General features: G+C 39.9%; 1 long non-coding RNA gene across 1 annotated transcript in view; it reads right to left on the reverse strand.

Moving 5' to 3' along the window:
- The window catches only part of LOC143670317 (uncharacterized), an 84814-nt gene extending 63105 nt beyond the window's left edge, over nt 1-21709 (reverse strand). Inside the window, exons 1-2 of the long non-coding RNA XR_013169324.1 lie at nt 21635-21709; nt 20785-20849 (exon numbers count right to left, since the gene is read on the reverse strand). This is a non-coding gene — a long non-coding RNA (uncharacterized LOC143670317). The remainder of the gene's footprint in view (nt 1-20784; nt 20850-21634) is intronic.
- Between the last annotated feature and the right edge of the window lie 329 nt (nt 21710-22038).

Consider the following 22038-nt stretch of genomic DNA (forward strand, 5'->3'; position numbering starts at 1 on the left):
TGGGCGTAGACTTCTTGAGGGAACCCTGTTTGATTCTGGGAGTGGGCACCTTTCCCCAATAGCATATCTGCATTCCATCCGCCATGTCTCCCCGCTGCGTTTTTCGCAGCTTGCTCCTCCGCTAACTCTTCGAACCATGCTTTCCAATCTATGTATCGGCCCTGGGGCAAGCAAGCACGGGCCAGCTGATATATATCTGCGGGCGTATGATTCAGGGTGGAAAGGTTTTCAACCATATTCAAGGTAAAAGGAGCATTGGGGCCATACTGATGGACAGCTTGCCTCAATTCCCTTAAAACTTTGTAATCATATGGCTCATACTGGTTATTACCTTGGGGATTGATAATAACCGGGTACGTCTCTGAGACTGGTTCTGGCTTAAGCGGCTGGTAACCACCCATCATACCGAAAGGTCTAAAGGCTGAAAAGGGGTTCCATTTCCAGAAATGTCTCCCTCCATCACTTGGTGACGTAAGGTCTCGAGGGCTCGCGTACGCAGGCGGGGGGTACGGCTGTAACTGCCCTTCCCATGACCAGCCTGCAGGGGGCTCCGGATCTCGCAATGGAGGGCAGACGGAATTACCTGATGCTGCCACTCGAGGGAGCCCTTGCCTACCATCCACCGGAAGGCGCCGCGTCTCTAGGGGCGCAGCGGTAGGCGCGGGCGGGGCGGAGGGCAGCGGGGGCGAGACCGGGAGCCCCCCCAGATCGATCAGCAGAGGTGCGCCTGCACTCTCGGCCTCGTCACCATCTGACTCTGAGTCAGAGTCGTCTGAACTAGCGCCAGACTCTGGCGGCTTACAAGTGGGCGGCTCACTTTCACAGGAGCCGTCCGCTAAAAGGGTCTTTAAGGGAGCTAACAAAGGTAAACTTCCGGACTGCCCCATGTTTGCAGTCGGCACTGTACTTTAATCACTCGGAGAGCTCTTCCGAGTCCCCGGGGCTACCTGAAAGCCCGCGGGCCTTAACTCTCACGTAATAAGAAGTACTCACCTTCTCGCGGTGATCAGGCGCGGGAAGTCCGCTGCGAGCTCAGGATGCACGTCCTTCTCAGTTCAAGAAGAGACAGTACGGCTCTCCTTGCAGAAGAGGTGTCGAGAGAGGAGGGTCCCCGTACGGGCCACCACTTGTCCGGCGCCGTCTCGCTCAGCTTCTGGTCCCCGGCCGGTGGAGGGAACAGGAGGGAGAGAGAGACAGACGCAGACAAACCGACTCAAGTGACAGACACGGGTTCGAGACACGCTGCAGTTGTGAGCACAGACCTTTACTGGAGCTAAGCTTGCAAGCTCTGTTACAAATTCCGCGCGGGACAGAATACCCCGCGGGGGAACAACCTCTATGCGGCCGTCAGGTACGGCTCCCTATGGGTCGTCTCCCCCCACCCTGTCCGGGTAACCTCTTATATACTGTGCCCAAACCCAATAGGTTAGTGCCACGCATACAGAGGTGATTGGAAGATAGGGTTGGTGGGCGCGTGCGTCATACGCGGAAACAGGATGCGGGCGCCATCTTGACTCACTCGATGGGCGGGGGGGAACTCTAGAGCAGGCCGCAGCGTGTCCACTAGGCCAGACCCGGGAGGCGGCTCTCCACAGATGGTGTGGTGTATGGAGATATCTCAATAAAAATATTAAAAAAAAATAAGTTGACCATAAATTTCAGGGTTGGCATTCAGTTCTTTCTTTCCAAACCATGCATTATATATTTTCTTAAGGCAAAAGCAATGTATATTTACTGCAAAAAAATACATATAAGCAAAAATGATGATCACATATTCCGCCAATGTCAAGGTCACACTTTTCAGCACTATTTAAAAAAATCTCCTTCCAGGTTGTTTTCTGTTCATACACACTCACTTATGTAATATAGCATTTTATAAAAATATTATACTATAACGCTGATTTGTGCCTAGTTTTTTTTTTAACTTCACATTGTCATGAATATCTTTTCATGTCAATAAATACAATTCTACATCTCTGGTTTTATTGGCTTCATGACAGTCCAGAGTACAGATACACCTTAATTTTTTTAAAAATCTTATCCACTATTGTTGGATATTAGGTAGTTTCCAAATGTTTTCCCATTGTAACTTAGTTGTGGTGAACATCTTTATGTGTATGTCTTTGTTCACCTGTCCAGTTAATTCAGAAGTAGCAGATTTCCAACTTGCTTCTGATTTCTGTGCACAAATGTGTTTTGTTGGAACAAAACACCTTTGGCCAGCACATCTTTCTAAAAGTTATTTTAAATTGGAATGAGTCATTAGGATATATTCCTGGGAATAGGATTGGGTCTCATGTCATATGGTTCTAATTTGGGAAGGTTCTGCTAATTGCTTGCCCACAGATGACCACTGGGAACTCTCCCTGGGTGGCTGGAAGACTTAAAGGATGGTGGGAGGAAAGCTTTAGAATTGTTCTCTGAGTTCACTGATGACATGATAAAAAATGGCCTCCTTGGGGAGGCAGTATGCCAAACTAGAAGGAATACTGGATTAAACATCAGAAAACATGAATCTAGTCCTAACTCTACCATTATATAGCTCTGTGACCTTGGGCTACTTACTTAACCTCTTTGGGTCTCATTTCTTTACAAGTTTGTTAGAAAAATCAAATGAGATATTGTGTGCAAGCATGTTTTGAAAAGTAAAGCCCTATACAATTATAAGCTAGTATTCTTTTAAATTGCCAAAGTATGCTTATGCAGGGTCAAACAGACCTAAGCTTAGGAGGTAAAGCATTGCTATGCCCAGAACCCTGCTTTTACAAGAGCTTCTTTCCAATGATAGACATGATTTTAGGTTACTAGGGTCTGATCTGATTCACTTCAGTTCCACAATCATTTGTGGATAATTTCACATGCCAGGCAAACACTGTGGATACCAAGATGATTGTGATTAGTCCCTACCTTTGAGGAGCTTTACAGTCTACTAGAAAGAGATAAAAATTCATTGAGATCATTAGAAAATGGAGGGATAAAGAATGTACCAGAGGAGATAGTCAAGACAACAATGCAGAGGACTTCCAAGAAGATGGCAGAATAGGATAGGCTGAGTTCACCCCTGCTCCAAGGAACAGTTAGAGAATTGACAGAAAAATAACTGAGACAGTGATCCCAGGGTGCAAATGACCTGAGAGGGTCTTCTATATTACATAGAGAGGACCTGGATGAAAAAGTTGAGGAATTGAGTTGCAGAGAACTGGAGACCATCCAGCTAGTGCAAAGAGCCTAACATGCCCCTTTACAAATGGAGGCCCAGAGTCCTGAAATGCATGGATAAAGAGGTGGGGATAGGAAGTAAGCCAAGCTGCATTCTTTGAATGAGACACACCCATGCATGCTGAACCCCTCCTTGTGATGCACTGAGCCCCCATGCCCCATGCACCCAAGCCCTGTCCCACAGCATCCTAAGCACCTATACCCCAACCCCCTCTGGGATCCATGTGTCCTCACCACACACATGCACACACCCATGCCCTTCCCAGCCCTGAATCCATGTACCCATGTCCTGCTCCCTCTACCCTGGCACACTTGACCCGTCTCCCCACCCATGCACTTGTGCCTCATTCCCCCAACCTGGCAAGTGTTCTCGTGCACATCCATTCCCCAGCCTGCCAACCAATCAGCATGCACACACACACATGCCCCCTGCCACTCTGCACTTGTGCATCCAGGCCTCATGCCCCCACACCTCCCTGTGACTCGCACATGCATGCATCACCCCCTGACCCATATCACACCTTCCTGCACCCTACCCTTTATGATATTGAGGAGTTTCCTTTGATTCCTTTCTTTTGAAGTATTTTCTATCAGAAAAGGATGTTGAACTTTGCATAATCCTTTTTCAGCATTAATCAAGATGACTATCCAAATTTTCCTTTTCAAGTTGTTAATGTGCTGTATTGCACTGATTTATTTTCATCCTTGATTCTCAGTATAAAACCCACTTGGACATGGTGTATAATTCTTTTAATATGTTATTGGGTTTCTCAATATCATAAAGGACATATATAAAAAACCAATAGCCAGCATCATACCCAATAGTGAGAGGCTGAAAGCCTTCCCCTAAGATTGGGAATGAAACAAGGATGCCCTCTGTCACCACTATTATTCAACACTGTGCTAGAAATTCTAGCTAGAGCAATCAGGCATGAAAATGAAATAAAAAGCATAAAAATCAGAAAGGAAGAAGTAAAACTTCCATTATTTGCAGACTACATGATACCGTATGTGCCAGTTTGAAAGGATTATGTGCCCTAGAAAAGCCATGTTTTAATCCTGATCCATCATGCTGAGTCAGCCATTTCTTTTAATCCTTATCCAGCACTATAGGTTGGGAACTTGATTAGATTATCTCCACGGATATGTGGCTCACGGAATTGTGGGGATTAACATTTAATTAGAGGGAGGTGTGACTCCACCCATTCCAGATGGGGCTTGATTAGTTTACTGGAATCCTTTAAAAGAGGAAGCATTTTGGAGCGACCCAAGAGCCATGAGAACCAGGAGAGCCCACTCAGCTAGAGACCTTTGGAGGTAAAGAAGGAATATGCCCCTGGGGGAGCTTCATGAAATAAGAAACCTGGAGAGAAAGCTAGCAGACATTGCTATGTTCACCATGTGCCCTTCCAGTTGAGAGAGAAGCCCTGAACTTCATCAACCTTTCTTGAGTGAAGGTAACCTTTGGTTGGTTCCTTAATTTGGACATTTTTTAGAGACTTGCTTTAATTGGGACGTTTTCCAGTCTAAGAACTATAAACTTGTAACTTAATAAGTTCCCCCTTATAAAAGCCATTCTGTTTCTGGTATATTGCATTCCAGCAGCTAGCAATCTAGAACACCATACTTGGAATATCCTGAGAAATATATGACAATGCTTCTTTTTAAAAAGTATTTTTATAGAGAAATGACAAACATACAGTCAATGCATGATGTACAATCAATGGCTTACAATATCATTAGATAGTTGTGTATTTATCACCATGATCATTTTTGGAACATTTGCATCACCCCAGAAAAAGGAAAAAAAAAAAAGGAAAAAGAAAAACTCATGCATCCCATATCCCTTACCTCTCACTCTCATTGACCACTAGTATTTCCATCTACCCAAATTATTTTACACTTTATCCCCCTATTACTTATTTATCTTTTATTCTTTTTTTGCTCATCTGTCCATATGATGGATAAAAGGAGCATCAGAAACAGTTTTCACAATCACATTGGAAAAGTTATATCTTAATCATCTTCAAGAATCAAGGCTAGTGATTTCTTCAATAAATGGTGCTTAGAGAACTGGATATCCACATGCAAAAGAATGAAAGAGGATCCATATCTCACGTGCTATACAAAAATTAGCTCAAAATGGATCAAAGACCTAAGCATTAGATATAAGACCATAAAACTTTTAGTAGAAAATGTAGGGAAATATCTTATAAATCTTATAATAGGAAGCAGTTTCCTAGACCTTACACCCAAAGTATGAGCATTAAAGAAAGAAAGAAACGGGAACGTCTAAAATTAAACACTTTTGTGCATCAATGAACTTTGTCAAGAAAGTAAAAAAACAGCCTGCATGATGGGAGACAATATTTGGAAATGATATATCAGATAAAAGTCTAGCATCCAGAATATATAAAGAGATTGTTCAACTCAAAAACAAAAAGACAGACAACCCAATTACAAAATGGACAAAAGATATGAAGAGACACTTCTCAGAAGAGGAAATACAAATGGCCAAAATGCACATGAATTCCCTGGCTATTAGGGAAATGCAAATCAAAACCACAATGAGGTATCATCTCACATCCACCAGAATGGCCATTATCAATAAAACAGAAAATGACAAGGCTGTTGGTGGGAATGTCAAATGGTACAACCACTGTGGAAGGCAGTTTGGTGGTTCCTCAGGAAGTAGAGAATTGACATATGATCTGGCAATGCCATTGCTAGGTATCTACTCAGAGGACATGAGGGCAAGGGCACAAATGGACATTTGCACACCAATGTTTATAGCAGCATTATTTACAATTGCCAAGAGATGGAAACAGCCAAAATGTCCATCAACAGATGAGTGGCTAAAGAAGCTGTGGTATATACATACAATGGAATATCATGCAGGTGTAAGACAGAATAAAGTTATGAAGTGTGTAACCACATGGTTGGACCTTAAGGACATTATGCTGAGTGAGATTAGCCAAAAACAAAAGGACAAGTACTGTATGGTCTCACTGATATGAACTGACATTAGTGAATGAACTTGGAGAATTTCAGTTGTAACAGAAACAATCAGGAGATAGAAATAGAGTAGATATTGGATAATTGGAGCTGAAGAGATATAGAATGTGCAACAGGACTGATTGCAAAATTTCAGAAATGGATAGCACAATACTACCTAACTGTAATACAATAATGTTAGAACACTGAATGAAGCTGAATGTGAGAATGACAGGAGGAGGCCTGGGGGCACAAATGAAATCAGAAGAAAAGAGAGATGATGAAGACTGAGATGGCATAATCTAGGAATGCCTGGAATGTATAATGATAGTGACTAAATGTACAAATTTAAAAATGTTTTTGCATGAGGAAGAATAAAGGAATGTCAGTCCTGCTGGATGTTGAAAATAGATAGTAATTAATATTCTAAAATTTTAGCTTATGTGTGAGTTTAGAGCAAAAAAATGTTTATTTGATACAAAATTTATATTTTGACTAGTGCATTGCCTAGTCAACATAACTTATGTGGACAGCTTAATTGAACACGGTAGTACATGGAACCTTGGCTAGGGCATGAGATTTTGTGGGTTTGTCCAGAGGGATGCCCCAATGAATCCCAGAGTGATTTGATCAGTGAGTGGAAAAGTATTTGCAAAGTCCCCGTTGGGGAATGGTGAGAAAGGGGGAAAATTCAACCTCCGTAAGTTGAATTCTTGATATTCTCACAAGCAGTGTGGATAACCAAATCTATAGGCTGAGCCCCCTGTCTTGGGGTTTGTTCATATGAAACTTAACCCCTCAAAGGATAGGTCAAGCCTACTTAAAATTAGGCCTAAGAGTCACTACCAAGTGACCCTCTTTTGTTGCTCAGATGTGGCCTCTCTCTCTCAGCCAACACAACAAGGAATCTCACTGTCCTCCCACTGGCTACATGGGACATGACTTACAGGGGTGTGGACCTTCCTGGCAATGTGGGACAGAAATCCTAGAATGAGCTGGGACTCAGCACCAGGAGATTGAGAAAATCGTCTTGACCGAAATGGGCAAGAAAGAAATGAGACAAAATAAAGCGTCAATGGCTGAGAGATTCCAAACAGAGTCGAGAGGTTATCCTGGAGGTTATTCTTATGCATCAAATAGATATCACCTTTTTACTTAAGGTGTTAAGATGATGGTATATTGGAGTGACTCGAGGGAACTGCCTGAAAATGTAGAGCTATATTCCAGTAGCCATGTTTCTTGAAGATGATTATATAATGATATAGCTTTCACAATGTGACTGTATGATTGTGAACACCTTGTGTCTGATGCTCCTTTTATCTACTTTATTGACAGACGAGTAAAACATATGCATTAAAAATAAATAAATAATAGGGGGAACAAATGTTAAAATAAATTTAGTAGATTGAAATGCTAGTAATCAATGAAAGGGAGGGGTAAGGGGTATGGTATGCATGAATTTTTTTCTGTTTTCTTTTTATTTCTTTTTCTGAATTGGTGCAAATGTTCTAATAAATGATCATGATGATGAATATACAACTATGTGATAATATTGAGTTATTGATTATATATCAAGAATAGAATGATCATATGGTAAGAATGTTTATGTTTGTATGTTGTTACATTTAATAAATTTAAAAAAAGAAAAGAATCAAAGCTAATGAAACACAGCTGAACAGTTTCAGGTACTTCCTTCAGCCACCCCAAATTCACCATAAACTAAAAAGGAATATTTATATAATGCCTAAGAATAACCACCAGCATAATCTATTGACTCTGACATATCTCAGCCACTGAAATGTTATTTTGTCTCACTTTCTCTCTTCCCCCTTTTGTCAAGAGGGCTTTCTCAATCCCCTGATCCTGGGTCTTGCCTCATACTGGGAGTCAGGTCCCTCATTGCCATGGAGATTTACAATGCTGGGAATCATGTCCCATGTAAGGGGGCAGGGCAGTGAGTTCACCTGCTGAGTTGGCTTAGAGGGAGAGGCCACATCTGAGCAATGAAAGAGGTTCTCATAATTATAAGCAGGCTTAGCCTATCCTTTGAAGGAATATGTTTGATTGAGGGCTCAGCTTATTGATTTGGTTGTCCCCACTGCTTGTGAGAATATCAAGAATTCCCTAGATGGGCAAATAGAATTTTCCTTCTTTCTCCCCAGTCCCCCAAGGTGACTCTGCAAATATTTTTTATTCATTGTCCAAATTACTCAGGGATATATTGGGACATCACCTAACATTGACAAACCAACAATATCTTACACCCTATTCAAGATTCCATGTACTTATGGTGTTCAACTATACTGATCATACAACTTAAATTGGGTAATGTGCTACCCAAAATATAAATTTTGCACCAAATAAACTTTTCTCCTTTTGGTCTCACACAGAAGTTGAAGTTTTAAAATATGAATAATATCATCCTTTAACCTGTATTCAGATTTACCTTAGTCTTATCCAGATCAGCTTCATTCATATCTCTAGTTGAACTCTGATCTCTTTTTCAACCTTTTAAACAGTTCCAGTATGGGGTACTGCTGATTTTCATAGCCTCAGAGCTCTAACTCTGAGTCTCAGGTTTCACATAAATACCCACAGTTTCTGGGAGTGATCAGGATATATACAAACTGCTCAGTATCTCAGAATTTAGAAATAACAGTTACAACTCCTGAATACATATGACTGCTGCAAGAGCTTACAACCTAGGACATTTTACAAAAGGCCTCACCCATGCTCGTGACTTCGATTCACAGAGTTGTTATATTATACTTAGTCCATATGAATGAGGCATGATGATATTTGTCTTTTTGTTCCTGACATTTCATTCAGCATGCAGTCCTTAAGGTTCATATACCTAGTTGCATGCCTCACAACTTCATTCCTCCTTGAGGTCACTCAGTAGTCCATTGTATGTATACACAATTCCCCCTTCCTTCCCACAGTCACTGTACCCTTAAGTCACCTCCATCCATTCTGAATCATGAATACTGCCCCATAAACACCAATGTGCAAATGTTCACTTGTGTCTCCATGTATATATCTAGCAATGGGGCTGTAGGATCATATGGCAACCCCATGCCTAGCCTCCTATGGAACCACTACACTGCCCTCCAGAGAGGCTACACCTCTCAGCTTCCCTATTGGCAGTGAATAGGTACATCTCTTTCTCAGCATTTACTCTAGCACTTGTTTCTCTCTGTTCAGTTCTAAAGTTTTACTTGCACATCATACAATCCAACCTCAGTGAATAGACATGCCTTCACCACCATAATCTATATGAATACATTTCCTTTTCTTCCAGAGAGAACCCATACCCCTTCCCCATGCCACCCTCTAGTTGACATTTAATTTTGGCATAATGTCTTTGTTGCATTCAGTTGAAGCATATTACAATGTTACTGTTGATTATAGACCCTAGCTTGTATTGATTCTACTTTTTCCTGTATACCATCCATTTTCAACACCTTGCAATGTTGATATTCATTTGTTCTCCCTTATGCAGAAACATGTTTTATTTGCACATCTACTCACCATCATTGTCCACTCTAGGCATTCCTAAATTATACCATGTCAGTCTTTATGCTCTATCTTTCCTTCTGGTTTCAAACATGCCCCGAGCCCTTCTCCCTCAATCATACTCACATTCAGCTTCATTCAGGGTACATGTATTATTGTGCTACCATCAGGTAGTATTGTGCTATCCATTTCTGATTTTTTACAGTCAGTCCTGTTGCACAGTCTGTATTTCTTCAGCACCAAATGCCTAATCTCTACCCTATTTCTATCTCTTGATAATCTGTGTTCTTAACTTCAGCTTTCAAATTTCACTCATTAATGTTAGTTCATATTACTGAGACCATGCAATATTTGTCCTTTTGTTTCTGGCTAATTTCATTCACCATAATGTCCTCAAGGTTCATCAATGTTTCTACATGCTTCCTGACTTTATTCTGTTTTACACCTGCATAATATTCCATTGTATATATATATACCACAGCTTGTTTAGCCACTCCTCCATTGATGGAAATTTGAGCTGTTTCCATCTCTCGGCAATTATAAATAATGCTGCTAAAAATATCAGTGTGAAAATGTCCATTTGTGCCCTTGTACTCAAGTCCTCTGAGTATATACCTCGTAAACAGGATTATTGTATCATATAGCAATTCTATACTTAGCTTCTGGAGGGACCACCAAACTTCCTTCCACAGCAGTTGTACCACTTACCATTCCCACAACAGTGGGTAAGTGTGCCTTTTTCTCCACATCCTCTCCAGCACTTGTCATTTTCTGTAGTTTTTTTTTTTCCAATGGTCATTCTAATGGATGTGAGATGATACTTCAAGGTTTTTTTTTCCTAAATAGATAAATAAATGTGACACTAGGGAGAACAAGATACAATGTGCTGTAGCCTTTTTCAGGGACCTTAACAACTTCAGTGTCCTTCAGACTCGTATCATGGTTTTATTACTGCCAGCCTCATGGTTGTTTTGATTTGTGTTTCCCTAATAGCCAGTGAAGTTGAGTATCTTTTCATTTGCCTTTTAGTCATTTGTATTTCTTCTTCTGAGAACTGTCTGTACATGCCTTCTGCCCATTTTTAATTAAGTTGTTTGTTTTTTTGTTTTGAGTTGAAGAATCTCTTTATATATCCTGGATACTAAACCTTTATTTGATTTGTGGTTTCTCCCATTGTGTAGGCTGCCTTTTTACTTTCTTTTTTTTTATTAATTAAAAAAAGAATTAACAAAACAATTAGAAATCATTCCATTCTACATGTACAATCAGTAATTCTTAATAACATCACATAGTTGCATATTCATCATTTCTTAGTACATTTGCATCGATTTAGAAAAAGAAATAAAAAGACAACAGAATAAGAATTAGAACAATAATAGAAAGAAAAAAAAACAAAAAAACAAAAAACCTATACCTCACATGCAGCTTCATTCAGTGTTTTAACATAATTGCATTACAATTGGGTAGTATTGTGCTGTCCATTTCTGAGTTTTTATATCCAGTCCCGTTGTACAGTCTGTATCCCTTCAGCTCCAATTACCCCTTCTCTTTTTTTTTTTTTAATTAACGGAAAAAAAGAAATTAACCCAACATTTAGAAATCATACCATTCTACATATGCAATCAGTAATTCTTAACATCCTCACATAGATGCATGATCATCATTTCTTAGTACATTTGCATGGGTTTAGCCTTTTTACTTTCTTGACAAACTTCTTTGATGCACAAAAGTGTTTAATTTTGAGGAGATTCCATTTATCTATTTTTTTTCAATGCTCATGCTTTGGGTGTAAGGTCTAGGAAACTGCCTCCAGCTACAAGATTTATATTTCCCTACATTTTCTTCTAAAAGTTTTAGAACTTAGCTCTAATGATTAGGTCTTTGATAAATTTTGAGTTAATTTTTGTATAGGGTGTGAGATATGGATCCTCTTTCATTCTTTTGTTTAGGGTTATCCAGTTCTCCAAGCACCATTTATTGAAGAGGTTGCTCTGTCCCAGGTGGGTTGGCTTGACTGTCTTATCAAAGAACAATTGTCCATAGACAGAAGACCTATTTCTGAACCCTCAATGTGACTCCATTTGTCAGCATATCTGTATTTATGCCAGTACCATGCTGTTTTGACCACTGTAGCTTTGTAATATGCTTTAAAGTCAGATAGTGTGAGACCTCCCACTTCATTTTTATTTGTCAAGATATTTTTAGCAATTTGGGACACTGTGCTCTTCCAAACAAATTTGTTTATTGGTTTTTCTATTTCTGCAAAGTAAGTTGTTGGGATTTTAATAGGTATTTCATTGAATCTATAAATCAATTTGGGTAGAATTGACATCTTAATTATATTTAATCTTCCAGTCAATGAACAAATTATGCCCTTCCATTTATTTAGGTCTTTCATGATTTCTTTTAGTAATTTCTTATATTTTTTTGTATATAAATCTTTCATATCCTTAGTTAAATTTATTCCTAAATATTTGATTCTTTGGTTCCTATTGTAAATGGAATTTTTTCTTGATTTCCTCCTCAGATTGCTCATCGCTAATGTATAGAAACACTGATGATTTTTGGGTGTTGATCTTGTACCCTGTCAGTTTGCTGTACTCATTTATTAGCTCTAGTAGATTTTCTGTAGATTTTTCTGGATTTTTGACATATAGCATGTCATCTGCAAACAGTGAGATGAGTTTTACTTCTTCCTTTCCAATTTGTATGCTGTTTATTTGTTTTTCTTGTCTTATTGCTCTGGCCAGAACTTCCAGCACAATGTTAAATAACAATGGTGACAATGGGCATCCTTGTCTTGTTCCTGATATTAGAGAGGAAGCTTTCAGTCTTTCCCCATTTAAGATGATGTTAGATGTGGGTTTTTCATATACTCTCTTTATCATGTTGAGGAAGTTCCCTTCTATTCCTATCCTTTGAAGTGCTTTCATCAAGAAAGGATGTTGAATTTTGTCAAATACCTTTTCTGCATCAATTGAGATGATCATATAGTTTTTCTGCCTTGATTTGTTGATGTGGTGTATTACATTAATTGATTTTCTTATGTTGAAACAGCCTTGCATATCTGGGATAAATCCCACTTGGTTGTGGTGTATAATTCTTTTAATGTGCTGTTGGATTCAATTTGCAAAGTATTTTGTTGAGGATTTTTACATCTATAGGTGGTTGTATCTATTGGCGGTTCCTTAGAAAACTAAATATTGAATTAGTCTGTGACTCAGCAATACCACTACTCAGTATATACTCAGAAGAGTTGAAACCAGGTTCACAAACAGACATTTTCACACTGATGTTCATAACAGCATTATTCAAAATTGCCAAAAAGATGGAAACAACTGAAGTTCCCATGAACAGATGAGTGGACAAACAAAATGTGGTACATAACACACTGTTCTAGTTTGCTAGCTGCTGGAATGTAATATACCAGAACTAGAGTGGCTTTTAAAAGGGGGAAATTTAATAGGTTACTAGTTTACAGCTCTAGGACTGACAAAATGTCCCAATTAAAGCAAGTGTATAAAAATGTTCAATTATTGCACCAACAAGAGGTTACCTTCACTCAAGAAAGGCCGATGAAGTTCAGAGTTTCTCTCTTGGCTGGAAAAGCACCTGGTGAACATGGAGATATCTACTAGCTTCCTCTCCAGGCCTCTTGCTTCATGAAGCTCCCCTTGGGACATTCTCCTTCATCTCCAAAGGTCACTGGCTGGTGGACTTTGTGGTTTGTTCATCACTCTCAAGCTTTCTCCAAAATGCTTTCTTTTTTAAAGGATTCCAGTAAACTAATCAAGACCCATGTGGAATGATAGGAGGCATGTCTCCATCTAATCAAGTTTAATACCCACAATTGGTTGAGTCACGTGTGCCTGGAGTTAACCTAATCAAGTTTCCAACATACAGTACTGAATAGAGTCTAAGAGAAATTGTTACTCCCACAAGATTGATTAGGATTAAAGCTTGGCTTTTCTAGGGTATATAAATCCTTTCAAACTGGCACACATATTATGCATTATTATGCAGCAGTAAGATGAAATGACTCTCTGAATCATATGACAACATGGATGAAACTTGAGGACATCATGCTGAGGAAATAAGCCAGAAACAAAAGGATAGATCCTGCATGACTTTGCTTTTATGACCTTGGTAAAGGTAAACTCAAAGGCTTATAATGTTCTAGTTTGCTAGCTGCTGGAATGCAATATACGAGAATCAGAATGGCTTTTAAAAAGGGGAATTTAATGAGTTGCTACTTTACAGTTCTAAGGCCAGGAAAATGTCCAATTAAAACAAGTCTATAGAAATGTCCAATCAGAGGTATCCAGGGAAAGATACCTTGGTTCAAGAAGGCTGATGATGTTCAAGGTTTCTCTCTCATTCTGGAAAGGCACATGGTAAACACAGTCAGTTTCTCTCTCAGCTGGAAGGGTACATGACAAGCAAGGCATCATCTGCTAGCTTTCTCTCCTTGCTTCCTGTTTCATGAAGCTCCGTGGGAGGCATTTTCCTTCTTCATCTCCAAAGGTCTCTGGTTTATGTGCTCTCTGCTTCTTATGGCTGTGCTGTTCTTCTCTGCTCTCTCTGAATCTCTCATTCTCCAAAATATTTCCTCTTTTATAGGACTTCAGAAACTAATCAAGACCCACCCAAATGGGTGGAGACAAGTCGTCACCTAATCCAGTTTAACAACCACTCTTGATTACATCACATCTCCAGGGAGATGATCTAATTATAGTTTCAAACATACAATACTGAATAGGGATTAGAAGAAACAGCTGCCTTTACAAAATGGGATGAGGATTAAAACATGGCTTTTCTAGGGTATATATATCACTTCAAACCAGCACATACAGAATATAGGGGACCCAGAGGTACATAGAAGCTAGAAATGGATGAATGGTTAGCTAATGAGGTTAAACTTAAATGTAAGGAATGGATAGAAGTGAAGGCAGTTTATTAGTGACATTATAAGAAATATTGCCATATTAAAGGGGAACTTGATTGAAATGGACTGTATAGAGCCATATATCCCACCGATTAATACTACAAATATAAATAAGTTCTTACATGAACTACTTCAAAGGTTTGAATCTTGTCAAAGTGTTTTTGATATCAGGGTATAAAGAGAAAACTATGATTGCTTGCTGTGCCAGTTTAAAAGTATCATGTACCCTATAAAAGCCATGTTTTAATCCTGATTCAATCTTATCAGGGCAACCATTTCTCTTAACCCTGATTCAACGATGTAGGTTGGAATCTTTTCATTAAATTACTCCATGGAGATGTGACACACCCAATTGTGGGTGTTAACCTTTGATTAGACCCAGGTGGGTCTTGATTAGTTTACTGGAATCCTTTAAAAGAGGAAACATTTTGGAGAGAGCCAGAAATGACAGAACCATGAGAAACGAAAGGATCCTCAGAGCCAACAGGGAAAGCAGATGTAGACGCTTGGAGAACAGTTGCTTCAGAGAACAGAGACACGGAGATGCTAGGAGTGCAGCAGACATCACCATGAGATGTTAAGCAAGCCAGAACCTGGAGAGAGCCAAGGGAAGCCAAGAGATGAAAGCCAGCCCTGGAGAAGCAAAGTGAGGAACCCCCACAGCTGTTCATGACCCATTGGCCTTTCTTAAGTGAAGATAAATCTTGTTGGGGCCTTAATTTGGATACTTTCACTTCCTTAGAACTATAAACTTGTAACTTATTAAATTCCCCTTTTTAAAACCCATTCCAGTTGTGGTATATTGCATTCTGGCAGCTTCCAAACTAAAACACTTGCTATGGGCTATGTTTAACAGGACCACAGCAATAACAAGGGTGAACAATTTGGGGTAAGGACAAGAGCTGGGGGAGGTTTGGATTTTCTATTTGGTGAGGGTGTGTTTATCAGTTATTTTTCTCTCGAGAGCAGTGAAAATTGTCTAAAATTGATAGTGTTGATGAATATACTACTAAGCGAGGATAAGGTGAGATATGAACTGTTGACTTTGGACATCATCCATGATCCCCAGTAGATTGAGGTGGCTGAAGGAAACACTTACTGAAAAGTAGAATGGTGATCTGTGGTGTATACATATAGTCGAATATTGTGCTGTTACAGAAAGGAACAAAGTTGTGAGGCATGCAATGATGTGAATGAACCTGGGTGTCATTATGTGATGTAAAATAAGCCAGAAACAAAAGAGAAAATACTGTATAGTCTTATTTAGGAAACACTGATCAGAAAATTGGGGCCTAGATTGTGATCTCTTATAGCAATTACATTTTGTCCAGATCTGTAATTGTTATTTTGAGATTTTGAGAGGCTGTGATATATATGTATAACCTGGTATTTCCCTGGAACTTTGGGTACCAGTGTGACACCTATAACTCAGAGTAGGAGTTTTGCAGGTCTGAAAGTCAGTATTACCACATACAACAACTACTAAAGAAACTGAAAAAGAGATCAGGCTTCAATAATCAGGCTTCAATTAGAGATAAGAACGAGGCCATTCAGGTTGGGACTAAGGTAAATCAGAATACAGGAGTAAGGGAGGCATTGTCTGTATTCTAGAACTTCACCTACTCTATGAGACCAAAAAAAGAGAAGTTTATTTTGTCCAAAATCTAAAATTTCTGTAGCACATAATGTAACTCAACCTGTCTGGATAGATCATTTAAACAACACAAACACATGGAACCCAGAATGGAAATGAGGGCTTGTAATTCTGTATAACTTAATGTCATGCCCGGATACATCCCAGAATATGTTGAGCAGATAATTAAAAAGTATTGGCAATGTCTCTTGAGAGCTGGGAGAAAAAATATGGAACTATTAAACTTTACACCAGGGAAGCCCCTGATGTAAATATTAGAGACTCAAACATTAGAGACTCCCAAGTCAATAGGCCAAGCCTTTGATCTTGAGGCTTGCTCTTGTGAAGCTTATGTATGTAGCAGGGAAGCTGAGCTGACTTATGTTTATTCCTAAGAGTTACTTTCAGGAAACCTCTTTTATTGCTCAGATGTGGCCTCCCTCTCTAAGTCCAACTCTGCAAGCTAAATCATTACCTTCCTCACTACATCAGACATGACATCCAGGGGTGAAAGTTTCCCTGGCAACATGGGAGATGACTCCCAGGGATGAGCCTGGCCCTGGCACTGTGGGATTGACAATACCTTCCTGACCAAAAGGGGTGAAAGAAGTGTAAAAAATAAGGTATGAGTGGCTGACAGAATTCAAACAGTCAAGAAGCTATTCTGGAGGCTACTCTTTTTTTTTTTTTTTAATGTGTTTTTTTAAATTTTTTTATTAATCAAAAAAAAGAAAAGAAATTAACACAACATTTAGAAATCATTCCATTCTACACATGCACTCAGTAATTCTTAGTATCATCACAGATGTATGATCATCATTTCTTAGTACATTTGCATCGATTTAGGAAAAGAACTAGCAAAACAGCAGAAAAAGATATAGAATGTTAATATAGAGAAGAGAATTAAAATAATAATACTAATAATATATATATATATAAAGGAAAAAAAAACAAAAGATACAAACACACAAACAAACAAAAAACCATATTTCAGGTGCAACTTCATTCAGTGTTCCAACCTAGTTACATTACACTTAGGTATTATTGTGCTGTCCATTTTTGAGTTTTGTATCTAGTCCTGTTGCACAGTCTGTATCCCTTCAGCTCCAATTACCCATTATCTTACCCTGTTTCTAACTTCTGCTGGTCTCTGTTACCAATGATATATTCCAAGCTGATTCTCGAATGTCGGTTCACATCAGTGGGACCATACAGTATTTGTCCTTCAGTTCCGGGCTAGACTCACTCAGCATAATGTTCTCTAGGTCCATCCATGTTATTACATGCTTCATAAGTTTAGTCTGTCTTAAAGCTGCATAATATTCCATCGTAGGTATATGCCACAGTTTGTTTAGCCACTCTTCTGTTGATGGACATTTTGGCTGTTTCCATCTCTTTGCAATTGTAGATAATGCTGCTATAAACACTGGTGTGCAAATGTCCGTCTGTGTCTTTGCCCTTAAGTCCTTCGAGTAGATACCTAGCAGTGGTATTGCTGGGTCGTAATCCATTCTGCCATTCTATGTCTTTTGATTGGGAAATTCAGTCCATTAACTTTTAGTGTTATTACTGTTTGGATAATATTTTCCTCTACCATTTTGGCTTTTGTATTATATATATCATATCTGATTTTCCTTCTTTCTACACTTTACTCCATACCTCTCTCTTCTGTCCCCTCGCATCTGACTCCAGTGCTCCCTTTAGTATTTCTTGCAGAGCTGGTCTCTTGGTCACAAACTCTCTCAGTGACTTTTTGTCTATAAATGTTTTAATTTCTCCTTCATTTTTGAAGGACAACTTTGCTGGATATAGGAGTCTTGGTTGGCAGTTTCCCTCTTTTAGCAATTTAAATATATCATCCCACTGTCTTCTAGCTTCCATGGTTTCTGCTGAGAAATCTACACATAGTCTTATTGGGTTTCCCTTGTATGTGACAGATTGTTTTTCTCTTGCTGTTTTCAAGATCCTCTCTTTCTCTTTGACCTCTGACATTCTAACTAGTAAATGTCTTGGAGAACGCCTATTTGGGTTTATTTTCTTTGGGGTGCGCTGCACTTCTTGGATCTGTATATTTAGGTCTTTCATAAGAGTTGGGAAATTTTCAGCGATAATTTCTTCCATTAGTTTTTCTCCTCCTTTTCCCTTCTCTTCTCCTTCTGGGACACCCACAACACATATATTTGTGCACTTCATATTGTCATTCAGTTCCCTGATCCCCTGCTCAAGTTTTTCCATTCTTTTCCCTATAGTTTCTGTTTCTTTTTGGAATTCAGATGTTCCATCCTCCAGTTCACTAATTGTAGCTTCTGTCTCTTTAGATCTACCATTGTAGGTATCCATTGTTTTTTCCATTTTTTCTTCTTTGTCCTTCACTCCCATAAGTTCTGTGATTTGTTTTTTCAGATTTTCTATTTCTTCTTTTTGTTCAGCCCATGTCTTCTTCATGTCCTCCCTCAATTTATTGATTTGGTTTTTGAAGAGTTTTTCCATTTCTGTTCGTATATTCAGCATTAGTTGTCTCAGCTCCCGTATCTCATCTGAACCATTGGTTTGTTCCTTTGACTGGGCCACATCCCCAATTTTCCGAGCATCATCCATTATTTTCTGCTGGTGTCTGGGCATTTGATCAGATTTCCCTGGGTGTGGGACCCAGCTGGTTGAAAGGTTTTTCTGTGGAATCTCTGGACTCTGTTTTTCTTTTCCTGCCCAGTAGGTGGCGCTTGTGGCAGTCGTCTGTCGGCCCGGGAAACCGCACGTGGAGGTGGGGGTCGCTGGCTGCTGCGGCTTGGGGGAGTGCCGGTCCAAATTGCCCAGCTGGCCTTAGACGCCAAGCGTGACGGGAGGGCCCCGCTATCCAACGTTCCCAGTCAGACCGGGGAGCCACGTGCGTGGAGGGGACCCCAGTCGCCAGCCGCCCCAGCCGGGAAAACGTGCGCCCCTCGGGTATCTCACCGCAGCGGATTCTCCCTGCCCTTTCAGCCGTTCCAGAATGGGGTATGCTGTCTTTTTGGTCTCTGTCGTGACTCCGGGAGCTGTTTCGTATTGTTTCTGTTTCTTTAGTTGCTTTTCTGGAGGAGGAACTAAGACCCGCGCGTCTTACTAAGCCGCCATCTTCTCCGGAAGTCCTGGAGGCTACTCTTGTGCTAGCTTCAGCTAGATATTGCTATTTATCACAGTGTGCCAACCCCCAACCAAAACTATTCCTGACAACCCTAAAGAACACCTAGGGTTTTCTTTGAGATTCTTCAAAGGTTTCATGCACTATGATTACTTTCCAGATGCCTACAACCTCCAGATGGGTTCCTAGGCCAGATAAGTCTGGAAATGCAGAGAGGCCAGCCTCTCTAGAACATCTAGTTCCATCTCCCTACCCCATATTATCAACAGCCCTTTCCAACATGAAAAATTTAGAATGGGCATAGCCCAAATACCCCTAAATATTTGGAGAAAGATCAAAGAAGAAAGTGGAGTTATAACAGAGAAGATAGGATTTAACAATTGGTTATGACCGGCGAATCATTATATTGATATTTCTTTTAGTCTCCAGTGTCTTGGAGCAGCTAGAAGGAAAAACCTAAAATTGTAGAACTGTAACCCATACTAAACTTTGAAATCTGTTGTATAATTAATTTGCAGTGTGCTTTGAAATTTATTGCTTTTTTGTATATATGTTATTTTTGCTAATTAAAAAAAAAAGACCACAATGCACCAGAGAAACATTTGAGGCCTATAAAGAAGAGATTTGAGGCAGGTTTCCCCAGATAGTTTGAGGAGGAGAAAGGACCAGGTGTGCCTTTGTGTGTGTATATGTGTGTGTATGTGTGCACATATGGGTGTGTGGTAGGCTATGCCATTTGGGCCAATCTGGGACTATACTTTATCTTAGAATCTGCTCACTTCTATGCATTTGCATTGTCATTTTTTAGTTTTGTGTTTCCTTTTATTTCCTAATAAAGTGCTTTTTGAAAAATGCTGATTATAGTCTTAGCTTTACTAACAGGAAAGGAGATTTGTCTACACCCATGCCAAGAGACTTGGAGAACCCAGAATGTTCTTGAAGTCAATCATGCTGGTGAAGGTAAAGATGCCATTTGTAAATGAGGGAAGAGCTTAGAAGCGTTCCTTCCTCCCTCGCTGCCTGTATCATCTTGTGCTCTTCTTAGATCATTTCCAGAACCATCACTCTACAAACAATTTGTCTCCTGTGACTGTGGCAGCAACAGTCACAGACTTTTAGAAAAGGCCAGCTAAACATCTCCTTTTCTCTCTTTCTACCCCACCTCTTTTCCCCAGTTTGGGTCACCTGAACATTTCCACTCTAAATAAAAAGCAAATGCAATGATTATTGGAGCCAGAGGAAATAAAGGATGCTGTTCTACTCTTTATGCTTAATCAAATTTGGACCTAATCTTCTTCATTGCAATTAAGCCTTTAAACCAGCCAACATACTTAAACGAGGTGAAATGAAAAGTCTTACTGTAAAAGATGACAGGAGGCTCTTCAGGAAATTAAAATCACCAGAGATTTCCAAATTGAACATTACTGAGCCAGGATGGGGAAAGACAGAAAAGAGTTTTTAAAGCTTAATAAGCAGGATGCTGATTAGGTCTTGGAATGAAAAAGCTAGTTGATGCCAGTATTATTGATGGGAGGAGGAGTTAAGCAGAGCCAAGGAATTTTTAAGTACTGTCTTGTTTCCAGATCCTTCTTTGACTCACTATTTTTTTTTAACTGGCTAGTTATACAGTCCTTTTCTCAGCTTGTCCATCTGTGATATGGTGATGAAGAAATACCTAACTGCTTGTGTAAAGGTTCAAAAAAGTTTTTCCCCTATTTTCTGAGTCCCAATAGTGGCCTGACACTGTTAAGGCCGTAACTTGTGTGGGCTCCCTGCCTAGTGGCCACAGATTGCGACTATGCCAGCCCAGGAAGAAGGATGCTAAGGTTACCCAGTGTCTCAAAACAGGTTTTTGCTGGAGAAACGACCTCTGTAGTTCCACAAGTGCCTATTTTTCTTTCATGTTTTTAGACAGGGAGCCATTCCCCAGATGCCCTTCCTTTCTTCACTGCTCCCCTGGGGCAGACGAGAAGCAGCCCGGAGAACACCTCCTAATTTGTGAGGCTTTCCAGGACCCCACTTTACACCAGCCAGAAGTTTGATTTACTGGCACCATCTGTGGGAAGATAAATGGCCCCTTCTGGCTGTACTGGTCAGATGCAGAGAAGGAAGGAAAGACGGAGAAAAAGAAATGGAGGAGAAAGGCAGATTAGTAAATCAATAAATACCCAAGTGACATATAAGGAATGAACAAATAAAAATTCCTCACAGGAAGGTGGCAGGTGTCCTGAGATGGTGACGTTGAAGTAGAAGAAAGACACTTTCTTTTTTTTTTTGCCCGAGGATAATCTCTTAAATTCTGGGTACAAACAATACAGTATAACTCTTATGGTTGCCATGGCAACGCAAATACCTCTCTTCTGATGTCAGGCTGCCCTCCCCCCTCCTTTGGAATTCAGAATGCCTGTTTTCTTTCTGCAGTAAATACTGCATTGGTTTCAAGGTCTCAATGATGAACTCATCTAATAACTCTCAGTCTCCCAGGGTTTTTTTTTCCAGACCCATAAGGTGACATTCCTTTTGGGAAAAAGAGAGCCTGCCATATGGGATACTAGGCCAAGGCAGACAGATTGTTCAAGTTAGGCATGCTACCTAATTCTGCTGATGTCTGTG

The sequence above is a fragment of the Tamandua tetradactyla genome, chromosome X (genome assembly GCF_023851605.1).
Source record: "Tamandua tetradactyla isolate mTamTet1 chromosome X, mTamTet1.pri, whole genome shotgun sequence".
Classification (NCBI taxonomy): domain Eukaryota; kingdom Metazoa; phylum Chordata; class Mammalia; order Pilosa; family Myrmecophagidae; genus Tamandua; species Tamandua tetradactyla.